The sequence below is a fragment of the Rhipicephalus microplus genome, chromosome 9, assembly GCF_043290135.1.
Source record: "Rhipicephalus microplus isolate Deutch F79 chromosome 9, USDA_Rmic, whole genome shotgun sequence".
In the NCBI taxonomy this organism is placed as follows: domain Eukaryota; kingdom Metazoa; phylum Arthropoda; class Arachnida; order Ixodida; family Ixodidae; genus Rhipicephalus; species Rhipicephalus microplus.
In genome coordinates this window covers 62,452,147-62,464,258 of record NC_134708.1, presented here as the reverse complement: position 1 = coordinate 62,464,258, position 12,112 = coordinate 62,452,147, and positions in this window count along the sequence as shown.

Genomic DNA, 12,112 nt, shown 5'->3' with positions numbered 1-12,112 from the left:
TATATATATATATTGTATGCGCTAAGGGACAAAGAAGGCAAAATAACTACCAATATGGATAGGATAATTAAAATAGTGGAGAAGTTTTACAAGGATCTGTATAATAGCCGGGACAACCACGACTTTATTACTAAAATAACTAGCAGTAACCAAGATGACGACCCACCAGTGTAGAGAGAAGAAGTCGGAAAAGCCTTGGAGAGCATGCAAAGAGGTAAAGCTGCTAGTGAGGACCAGGTAACATCAAATCTGCTGAAAGATCGAGGACAGATTGTGTTAGAAAAACTAGCCACCTTGTTTACGAGGTGCCTCCTGACCGGAAGAGTACTATGTAGAGTCTTGGAAGAATGCTAAAATCATCCTAATACATAAGAAAGGCGATGACAAGGACTTGAAGAATTAAAGGCCCATCAGCTTGCTCTCCGTAGCATGCAAGCTATTTACAAAGGTAATTGCTAACAGAGTAAAGAAAACATTACAATTCAATCAACCAAAAAAACAAGCAGGGTTTCGAACAGGCTACTCAACAATCGACCACATTCATACTATCAATCAGGTCATAGAGAAATGCTCAGAATATAATCAACCACTACGCATAGCCTTCATAGATTACGAGAAGGCATTTGATTCAGTAGAAATATCAGCAGTCGTGCAGACACAGTGGAATGAGGGTGTCGATGAAGCATATATAAACATCCTGGAAGAAATCTACAGGGGACCAACCGCTACCATAGTGCTTCATAAAGAAAGCAACAGAATACCAATCAAGAAGGGTGTAAGGAAGGGGGATACAATATTCACAATGCTATTTACCGCGTGCTTACAGGAGGTTTTCAGAGGCTTAAAATGGGAACAGTTAGGGATAAGAGTTAATGGAGAGTACCTTAGTAGCCTGCGCTTCCCCGATGACATTGCATTGCTGAGTAACTCAGGGGACGAATTGCAATACATGATTGCGGAGTTAGACAAGAACAGCAGAAAGGTGGGTTTTAAAATCAATCTGCTGAAAACGAAAGTAATGTACAACAACCTCGGAAAAGGGCAGCGTTCTGAGATCGGTAATAGTCCACTTGAAGTTGTAAAATACTATGTCTTCTTAGGGCAGGAAAAAACCGCAGAGTCGAACCACTAGATTGAAGTAACTAGAAGAATAAGAATGGAGTGGAGGACATTTGGTAAGCACTCTCAAATTATGACAGGTAAATTGCCACTATCCCTCAAGAGGAAGGTATATAACAGCTGTATCCTGCCGGTACTTAGCTACAGAGCAGAAACATGGAGACTTACAAAAAGGGTTCAGCTTAAATTGAGGACGATGCAGCAAGCACTGGAAAGAAAAATGCTAGGTGTAACCTTCAAGAGACAAGAAGAGAGCAGAGTGGATTTGGAAACAAACGGGGGTTAAGGATTTAATAGATGAAATCAAGAAGAGATAATGGACATGGCCGGACATGTAGCGCGTAGACAGGACAATCGCTGGTCATTAAGGGTAACTAATTGGATTCCCAGAGAAGGCAAGTGGGTTAGGGGGAGACAGAAGGTTAGGTGGGCAGATGAGATTAAGAAGTTTGCGGGTATGAATTGGGAGCAGCAAGCGCAGGCCCGAGTTAGCTGGCGGAACATAAGAGAGGCCTTTGTCCTGCTGTGGACGTAGCCAGGCTGATGATGATGATATATAAGTGCTTGTCGTGTTTTACTAAAACCACTATGGTACAGCTACTGGAGATACTAAAACCTTTTCGCACAGCAAATAAGGGTTTTGCTGCATAGTTTGTAGCATAGTGGACACTTGTTGCACACTGTTTGAATACTAAAAAGTCAAGAATGACAGAAATAATTCACACACATTTTCATGTTCAAAACAGCGTGTCACGAATGTGTGCGCAATATTTCTGTCATTTTCATCTTCTTAGTATTCAAACAGTGCGTCACACGTGTAAACTATGTACAGCCTTACTCTGGCCCTTCTATCTCGGTTGTCTGCAACACATTTACAAACAAAACTTTTCAAGGCACTAAGTCGCAGCTGTGTTATCATATTTAACAAAACTTATATGTAATATCTCAAATGGTGAAATTACCTCAGTACTCCTCACTTTTTTGTAAACAGCCCTGAACATTTTTTTTCATACCAAATGTGTGTGCTCAATAATTAAGGAGCAGAAGGGTGGGAGGAGGGCTTTGCAATGTCTGTACATAGTTCGACCTAAAAAGCCCCTAAATTACTCCAAATTCCAAGACAACAGGATAGTTAGTTTCTCACCTTCACCACCATTCGTACAGGTGCTACTTCACCCTTGCTACCTACTTGTTTTTCGAAGCACGTGAACAATGTCAGCATGAAGGGTTAAAACAATCTGCATTTCGAACTTATCGGCTATACATGCTGTCATGTTCGCTCGCCCAGTGAAAAGATTACAGATCAAGCGAAACTGGATGTTTGCACCCAATAGTCATGCGAGACATGGCAGGACAGACGTGTGTCTGCATGACAAAGTAATTCACGGCTGATATTTCTTGTACATCGACCAATCAATGCTTATATGTCAACATGCGACATTAACAAGCTGCTGGGGTCAAAAATAGTGCTTAAAAGATAGAAAATTTGTAACTTAATTGCTTTCGACAAAGCTTCTAAAGTTTTTTTCTGAGAAGAAAGGCTTCCCAAATGTTCATCTTGCTAGCTTCTGAGATTAACAATGAACGAAAAAAGGAGATTTCCAAGGGCTCGTCTTTCATTGTTTCACTCGACATTATTTAGTACAGACAAGAAAATACTTATTATGATGTAAATGTGACGAAAGTAATGTGAATGAAAAGAACTTGTTTCTGGCAGAGATGGAACCTGCAACCTACTAATAACCCGTCCGGTACTCTACCACATGAGCTACTTCAGCGGTGTTCTCACCATCCATGTACATTATGAGGTATATATGTGCATTTAAAACTAGGAGTGTGTTTCCGCGTGGTCACTCGGTCTTCAGGAAACAGCTGTCGCGACTTCTCTTGAAATTCTTGAATGCTACAGATCTCGCATGTGACTGGCGATAAGTGACAATTATGTTTTAAATATTGTGCAGCGAGCTAGAGTACCAGCACAATACTGCCTGTGGAATAGCACAGAGGCCATTGTCTTATGCAGGCTTACGTTGTGCTATCCATCATTTTTATGTTAAGAGCCTGCTCGTGCTTAGTCAAAAAAAAAAAAACAGAGGACATTAGGTAGAATTAGCAAAGAGGAAACCAGGCGGGGCAATTGCCTGCAAATTATGCAAGGCTAGATCCACCGGCTACCTACAACATCCTTATCCTTAGCTTTTAAAAACTAGGAGTGTTGGTCAGCGCCACTAGTAGTTAGTTATGACATGAGGAACAACTTTTTTTGTGCGTGTTAGTGTCACGACTTATGAGCCCTTTTTATGAACTGGCAACTTATAAATAATCCCAGCACGCATATACACAATTGTAGAGTTCAGGTTGGCTTCTCCTCACATTTTATCACATCGTGAAGAAGCCTGCTTTACGTACATTTTACAAACATTTTTAGCAAGTAAAAAACACAGAAACACGTTCATCATGGTTGCAGGCATCTTGAAAAATCATATCTAAAACATTATCTTTTTAAATTTATTTTAGGTGGTAACAAAACCTACAGAGCAACAGAAACTTGCATCGTTCAACATTTTACTACATTTTTTGTCGCCGTTTCGGGCATTATCTAATGGTTTTGGATAAGGTTGTGTCAAACAAAAGAAACGAGCCTTCAAAAGTTCCCTTCTTTCCCCCATTTCTACTTATGTGCTTATCTTTCCAAGCACATGCAGACTATAAGACTTCATTGGCCCACAAAATATGGATATCAAGGAAAAAGCGGTTTTTCTTGTGCAGGCACAAATGTGTTTTCAAGCTCCCTTTGCACAAAAAAAGATGCATTGCAGTGGACACAGGGACAGAGACACTCTCTTTTGAAATGGTCTGAGTGAATGCAGCAGGACACAAGTGGCACTCAAAGGGACACACGCCCGGTGGGAAATAAAGCTGAAATTTCACAAGTCTTCTACTTGCTAACATATGTTAACTGCTGGCAGAAACGCAGCCCTCTTTGTACGGACATGAGAGACCGATGTTTCTCAAATGATGCCAAGAATGAGGAACCAGCAGAGACAAAGAAATACAAACAGACATGCACACCACGTGTTGTGATCTATGCATAAAATGAGAATTCACCAGCACAAACCAATCTAGAGCTGCTGCAACGGTCACTTAGATACAAGCTAACCTCAGTCTATTCTGACGTTGTAGCAGTGGCAGTGCAGTGTGTTGATCCACGCGAGTCTTAAGCGAGTTCTTATTGCTCTCCACATCAATACTACTCTAGAAGCCTGCTGTCAATACACAAAGGCTTGACTAAGATATAATTATTATTTATTATTATTATTTAGTATGATTACATAGAAACCACAAAGACAGAGGAAATAGGGAGGGAACAGGCTGACAACTGCCACCAATAGGGGCACCAAGCATGTCTGCTCCTTCGGGAAGGGGAGGCATAGAGGAAATAAGGGGAGAAAGAAGGATAGAGAAGAGGAAAGTTAAAAAGAAAGAGGAAAACACACACACACACACACGAAAAATAGTCATATGAAAAATGTATGGAATCGTGACGCCAAGTCTGTTTCGCTAAGAAAGTTAAAAGCGCTCTCCGAGCCTGGTCACGCCTAGAAGCACATCCTCCTGGGAACCATTCAGACAGGCGATACATAATCGCCCAAATTTATCTTCATATATGACAACAAACTTGGCACCTGACTAGTAGGCTAATTATTGCACTTTTATTACGAATATCAAGTACCTATATGGTGATGCACATAGCGAGCATCACGTGACACTTGAATACATAAAACTTATGAAAGAAAATGTGAGTGAAAAGTGAGTTAGTTACGTTGGGTTTTATGGCACAAAAGCAACAATGGCTATGATGCGCCAGACACTGGGTGATTATGACAATAAGGTTAAAATGTGAGGTGAAAAACAGATTTATGTTTACAGTTTGTTTAGAAGACCGGTGGCGTCTAGAAACCTAAAAACATCCTGTATGGGGATGGGTGCATTTTCTGATAGTATTAACATTGGGTGTAGAGGTGTCTGTGTTCTGTAAAACTGTTTAAAATAAATGTGTCTACTTTTTTCAAAGACTGGGCATGTTATTAAAATATGATTGATAGTCAGAGGTTCCTTGCAATGTTCGCATTCTGGTTGATATTCTCCGCGCAATAAAAAAGCTGTGGGTTAGGTGAGTATGACCTATACGCAGGCGGCATAGTGTTACTTCGGTGAAGCACTTTTGGTGGTTGCAAGACTTCCATTCTTGTAGAATAGGCTTGATAATTTGAAGCTTGTTATGCACTTGAGCCTGCAAATCTTCTTGCCATTTTGCCCTAAAGGCTGTCCGAAAACTGTTGAAACAGTCTCTAAATGGTGCCATTATTTCTGCTATGCTTTCATGACCTGCCCTTGTTGCTACCCTGTCTGCCTTTTCGTTTCCTGGGATACCAACATGGCTCGGCACCCATACAAGCCGGATTGTCTTGTCATTTTTCTCAGCTCTTTCTAGCTTCTGCAAAATGTCCCCGAGAAACGGTTTGTTTTCCGACCTTAAATGTAAGGCTTTTAATGCGCTAAGTGAGTCAGTGTATATGACAGCTTTTTTGTGATTTCTTGATAAAATTTCTCCGAGAGCAATCAAAAGAGCATATACTTCTGCTGTGAAGGTAGATATGAATGGTGGCAGTCTTATACATGTTTCTGAGTGTTTTGATATGACAGCACTTCCTGTATATTCTTGTGTTTTTGATCCATCAGTGTAGTATTCAGATTGTGTGTTATAGTTTTCTTGTACGGCTAAGAAATTCTGGATAATTTGTTCCCGTAGAGTTTCCTTCCAGCTTAGATGAGTTAAGGCAAAGTCAGTGTAGTGTGAAAAGTCCAACCATGGAGCCAGTCTTTCCGGCATTCGGACAACGCTTAGTGCCCGATTCGGTACTTTGTAGTCTATACATATTTCTTCAAAGCGCACGAGAAGTGGTCTTATCGTGTGCGGTCTGTTGTTGTATTGTATTCTGGTACCGATCTGAGAGAGAATAGTGTGACATATGTGGCTTGGTTTCAGTCTGGTTCCTAAAACATAGGATACAGTAAGTAGCGCTCTTATTTGTTCCAGGCACGGCTCGTTGCTCTCAGCATATAAGCTCTGGACAGATGAGGTTCTATACGCTCCAGTCGCCAAGCGCAATCCATGATGATGTATTGGGTCAAGACGTTTGAGGTAAGATTTTCTGGCTGAACCGTAAATAACGCTGCCGTAGTCAAGTATGCTGCACACGATCGAGCGGTATATGCGCAAAAGGCGGACTCGATCGGCATCCCAGTGTTTCCACAATAGTATTTTCAGAATGTTGAGCGCAACTGCTTTCTTTTTGGTGCAACTCATGTGGGAAATGAAGTTTAGTTTTCTGTCAAAGACTAGGCCTAGGAACTGGTGTTCTGACTTGAGTGGCAGTACATTGTTGTTGATTTTAAGGACAGGGTCCGGATACAAGCCGCGCTTTTGTGAGAAAAGTAGGGTAACGGTTTTCTGGGTAGAAAAGCAAAAGCCATTTTGATCTGCCCATTTGGTCAGTTTGTTGATGGTTAGCTGCAGCTGCCTTTCACATGTGGATATGCTTGAGGCTCGGCATGCTATCTGCAGATCATCAACGTATAATGACTGCATGATGGAGGGTGGTATTACTTTATTAACTGAATTCATTTTGACTACGAAGAGTGTAGTGCTTAACCTGCAAGCCTGCGGCACACCATTCTCTTGGACAATAACAAGCGACAGTGTGTAGCCCAACCGTACCTGAAAGTTTCGGTTTGATAGAAAGTCAGAGAGGAAATTAAGCATTCTTTCGGGTATTCCGAGATTCGCCAGGTCTCTCAGTATACCGTACCTCCACATTGTGTCGTAGGCCTTCTCCAGGTCAAAAAACACGGCTAGGCAGTGTTGCCCATGTAAGAAGGCCTCACGTACTGTGTGTTCGAGACGAACAAGATGATCGATCATTGAATGGCCTTTCTTATACCCACACTGATGATCATCTAGTAGGTTGTCCATTTAAACGGTGTACGTTAGTCTTATGTTTATCATGCTTTCGTATGATTTTGCCATACAGCTCGTAAGTGCTATGGGCATATAGCTACCCGGTGAAGTGGGTGGTTTTCCAGTTTTTAAAAATGGCACTATGGTTGCTATTTTCCATTTTGTGGGCATTTTGCCAGTTTTCAAATCATCTTAAAGAACTTGAATAATGCATGCACGGCAGCTTGACACAAGTGCGCGAGCATTGCGTAATGAATTCTGTCTGGCCCGACTGCTGTCCTTTTCCCGCCGAAAGCACAGTGCGTAACTCTTGGAGTGTCAAGGGAGCATTGTAAGGCTCATCTAAGCCACCGGTTACTGGTAGTTTTTGTTTTTTGGTTGTCTGTTTGTATGTCAGGAAGGATGGTATGTAATTAGCGAAACTGGATATAGTGTAAAAGTGTTCGCCTAAAATGTTAGCCTGCTCCTCTAGAGATGTCTGTGTGCCTGGGTCTGTAAGTATGGGTATTGCGTACGAGGAGTAGTCGCCGCTGAATCTTTTAACCTGGATCCACATTTTCTTGGATGTGGTTGTGCTATTGATTGTAGATATGTACTTCTGCCAGGACAATTTTTCTGCATCTCTACGAATATATCGTGCTTTTGCTTTAGCTTGTTTGAATGCGAGGAGGTTGTCACATGTGGGGTACCTACTGAAGTTGCACCATGCTTTATTTTGTAGTTTTCTAGCTTTTGCACGCTTACTGGTCCACCATGGTTTTAGTTTTCTTCCCACAAGTCCTGATGACTGGGGAATAGCTTGATCTGCCGCAGACAGTATGCAATTGGTGAACTTGTCATTTATTTCACCTACTGTAAGGTGTTCAGAGAACTCATCCTGTAGATTAGCTCTCTGTGTAAATAAAGGCCAGTTAGCTTTGTGAAGCTTCCAACGCCGTGGTCGAGAGCGTATGGTCGGAAGTGGTGATGTTAGTTTTACAATCGACGGTAGATGGTCACTACCGTAAAAATTGTTTCTTGTTTACCATGTAAAATCAGCAAACAGTGAGCTAGAGCACAATGCCAAATCAAAGCAACTCATGATTCCTGTGCCTGGAGAGCAGTATGTTGGTGATCCAGTGTTTAAAAGACACACATTGTTAGTAAGAATAAAATCTTCAATTACCTGCCCTCTACTGTCTGTCTTTACACTACCCCATAGTATGTTGTGCGCATTGAAATCTCCTGCCATTAAAAAGGTTTAGGTAACTGTTCTGCAATCAATTCTAGATCTTTTACAGTAAAATGTATATGGAGCAAATAGTGATAGTTTTATGTCATAAAATGGTGACTGCAGCCGTTTCAATGAAACTGTTAACTATAACTTCTCTTACCGCAATACCACTTTGGACAACAATGGCGACGCCACCAGACAGCCGGTTGCTAAGCGAGTGGTCGCGACGTATAACAGTGTAACCTTTTAGTATTTTGGTGTTTTTTGGTCCCAGATTCGTTACCTGCAAGCATAACTCTACAGGAGAGAAGCTTGTAAATATGTCCTTAATGTCGCTTAAATTTCGTGTCATGCCTCTGCAGTTCCAATGGATGATGTATGCCATTACGTGAAATGATGTGTATACAATTTAGTATTTTCAGTTAATGGTGCATAAGCTAAAAAGTGACACTATTCATGTGCTTCGTCACTTCTTTTTTTGTGGGGCCAAAAATGTGTTTCGGCTCCCTTTCCGTCCTTGGCAGGGAGGAATGATGGGCTGCCTGATCGCCCTGCTAGTTAGAGCACGGTCTGTCAGGCTTTCAGTGTCCGATGGACTCACGTCCATGGACTCAGCACCACCAGGGTGCTCAACAGTGTTGGTGCCCAGCGAGGATGCTGGCCTCCTCAAGTGAGGCTGGCTACACGGCACCGTTGTTGAGACCTCTTTTGCTTTGACATCAGGTTCGCTGACACCAACACTGGTCGAGGCTTTGGGGCCTCCCTGAAAAAAAAAAGCACTTGGTGCCCTTTTTTCACTCTTGTCTGGGGGACGGACCGTGGCCACTAGGTCCTGGATTTCGACCTGTGTTCCTACAGAGACCGTCGGCGGTGCCCTCCCCCTTCGCACCGCTTCAGCGTAAGTGCCCTTTTAGGCAAGAACCACTCGCGCGCTTCTGGATACGGTATGTTTTTTTTGGTTTTCAGTGTAAGTATATATGTCTTTTTCTTTTTGCCATTCTGGGCAGGAGCGTGAGTACGCTGCATAGGACCCCTTGCAGTTCACACAGTTTAAAGGGTTGTTGCACTCGCCATCTTCATGTTCATTCTGGCCGCATTTCATGCAGGTTGGACTACCACGACATGAAAGAGACCCGTGCCCAAACCTCTGGCACCGGAAGCACCTGCAAGGATAAGGCATGTAGGGCCTCACATGTAGGTAAAGGTACGCTACCTTAACTGTAGCAGGAAGTGTCGTGCTTGCGAATGTTAGTATTACATTTCTTGTGCGGGTTTCCTTCTTATCTCTACAAATGATGATTGCTCGTGCGGCAAGTACACCTTGATCCGCTAAAGCATTCTCAATTTCTGCGTCGGTGCACTTGAGCAGTTCATTGTCCGACATTACACCTCGCGTGTAATTGAGAGAGCGGTGAGCTGTTACACGGACTTCATGTTGTCTGATTTTTCCAAGGTGTCTAATTTTGTCACTTTGTTCTTTGTTTTTCACTTCTATAAGGAGATCTCTTGAATTTATTTTTTTGCACTGTAATTGCTTCCAATGCATTCTTTGATTGCTTTTGCAATTGGGAATGGTGATATGTCCTGAATCTTAGTTTCAGTTAATGACGTTACGACAAAGAATTTCGTGTAATCATTCTCTTTAGTCAGAAAGTTTCTATTTGCTTCGGTGCGACCTCTTTTACCGGACCGATAATTGTGGAAAGGGGGGGGGGGTACTTTTTTCTATAGAAAAGCATGTTCATTCGGTAGCTATGCTGGCCACCCACCATGGAGTCCAACAAGGGGAACGTATACACACGTTAGCCATACATTGCTACTATAACCCTGTGGTCCTGACCAAGGGAGGTCAGTCCCCCAGGGTTAACCCTAGCCGCCAAGAAATTTGGAAGTAAACGGAAAAGATAAGACGACAGGACAGGTAAGAAGTGAGCGATAAAGACGAAGATGTAGGGAGAGAGAATTAGGTAAAGGCGACTGCCAATTTCCCCTGGGTGGGTCAGCTCAGGGGTGCCGTCTACGTAAAGCCGGGGCCAGAGGGGTGTGTCCTCCGCCGGGGGGCCTTGAAGGTCCAATCACCTAACGTCGGCTCAACCCCCAGGATCCCATTTTCCTCGGACACGGCAAAGCCCCGCACGGCTAGGCGTGGGAGAAGATCAACCCCCCCCCCCCCCCCGTTATCTCGGGTCCGTGGTGTCGCTACACACAAAACGCCTGCTTGCGCAGGCGCCCCTGCAGGGTGAATATGTATGAGTATAATAGTATCCTTATACCTCTAAGTACAATATGGCTGTATGAGTAACTGTATCAGTGATGTATATATGTTCTAATTTGTCAATGTAGATCTTCACCTTCACACGCCAACTCGGAAAGCCTGTTCTAGTATTTTGAATTACTACTAGTACGCTTATTTATTAATGACTTTAATACACCTATTGTTTCTCCCTCCTGACAAAACTTCAATATGAGCATTGCAGTCTGTCTAAAATAAATAACTAAAGATACCTACACATTCTTGTCCTCAGGTTCTTTCAATCTACGAGACATTCGAATGATTTGCAGGATGAATGTGGGAGTAGGCCGCCGAAAAAAATGCTCCATAATTCATTTCTGGTGCTTTCTCATTAATATGCAGTATTATGACATCAAGGGAAACAAATCAAGGTGAACAAAAGTACCTAAAAGCACTGCCACCATACCTCAATATGTAGATCACCAGGCATGTAAGTAGAAAATTGTGGCTTCTAGTTAGACAGGTGGGGAGATTTTTTTTTCCAGCTTCCTTGGGCAGGCACACAGTATGAAAGCCTGTCCCCACTCAACGGATTTTCTCATGGAAGGAGTCTTACCCAAACGTAGTGCATGATAGTGTGGATACTATCTCGAGAAGACGGCCTCTCCTTTGCACTATCTTCTACCGCTCGCCTTTCCTCCCCAAAATTAATGTCATTATCAATCGTGAGCTACCAAACTAAGATAACTATTGATCCTCAAACTACTCTTTCAACATAACCTGTAATAAACGAGCTCTCTCCACCCCAACCTAACATTATCTAGTGCTTTGTAAGAAATACTGCTTTAAGCTCGCGATATATAAAAATCACAAGGAAATCTATCACATTCTTCCCAATTTCAATTTGCAAATGGGGCAGAAGATGAATAGTCAATATCATTCGTTTAATGAAACCTATTCTTTGCAGCAGTCCACAGACATGGTCACATCACCACTACAATCTCATGTTCACAAAATATAAAGCAGCAACCTTTTCATGAAACTATGAATGACTTCCAGGAAGACACTCGAGCAATGCTTTTCTGACAATATTTGAAGCATGAGACTTCTTTGTTTCTCCATAAAGGGATAGACACATCAGCAAAAGCACACAAGAGAACTGTTAAAGCCAGCACAAACAATGCAGTACACCCAAGATTGCCTGGGCTTCACAAAAACGTTTTTTAGTATTGTAATTGAGTGAGCACTTTTTCAGTACTTACTTCATGTACCTACTTTTTTTTTAAAGACAAGCTCACTATGTAGGGAAAAATGAAGTTAAGCACTGGAATTCGGAGGGAAATATGAAATCGAACATTAGTGGTAACGTTTTTTAGTATTGTAATTGAGTGAGAACTTTTTCAGTACTTATTTGATGTACCTACTTATTTCTTTTTAAAGACAAGCTCACTACATAGGGCAATATGAAGTTAAGCACTTGAATTTGGAGGGAAATATGAAATTGAACATTAGTGGTGATGTGTTG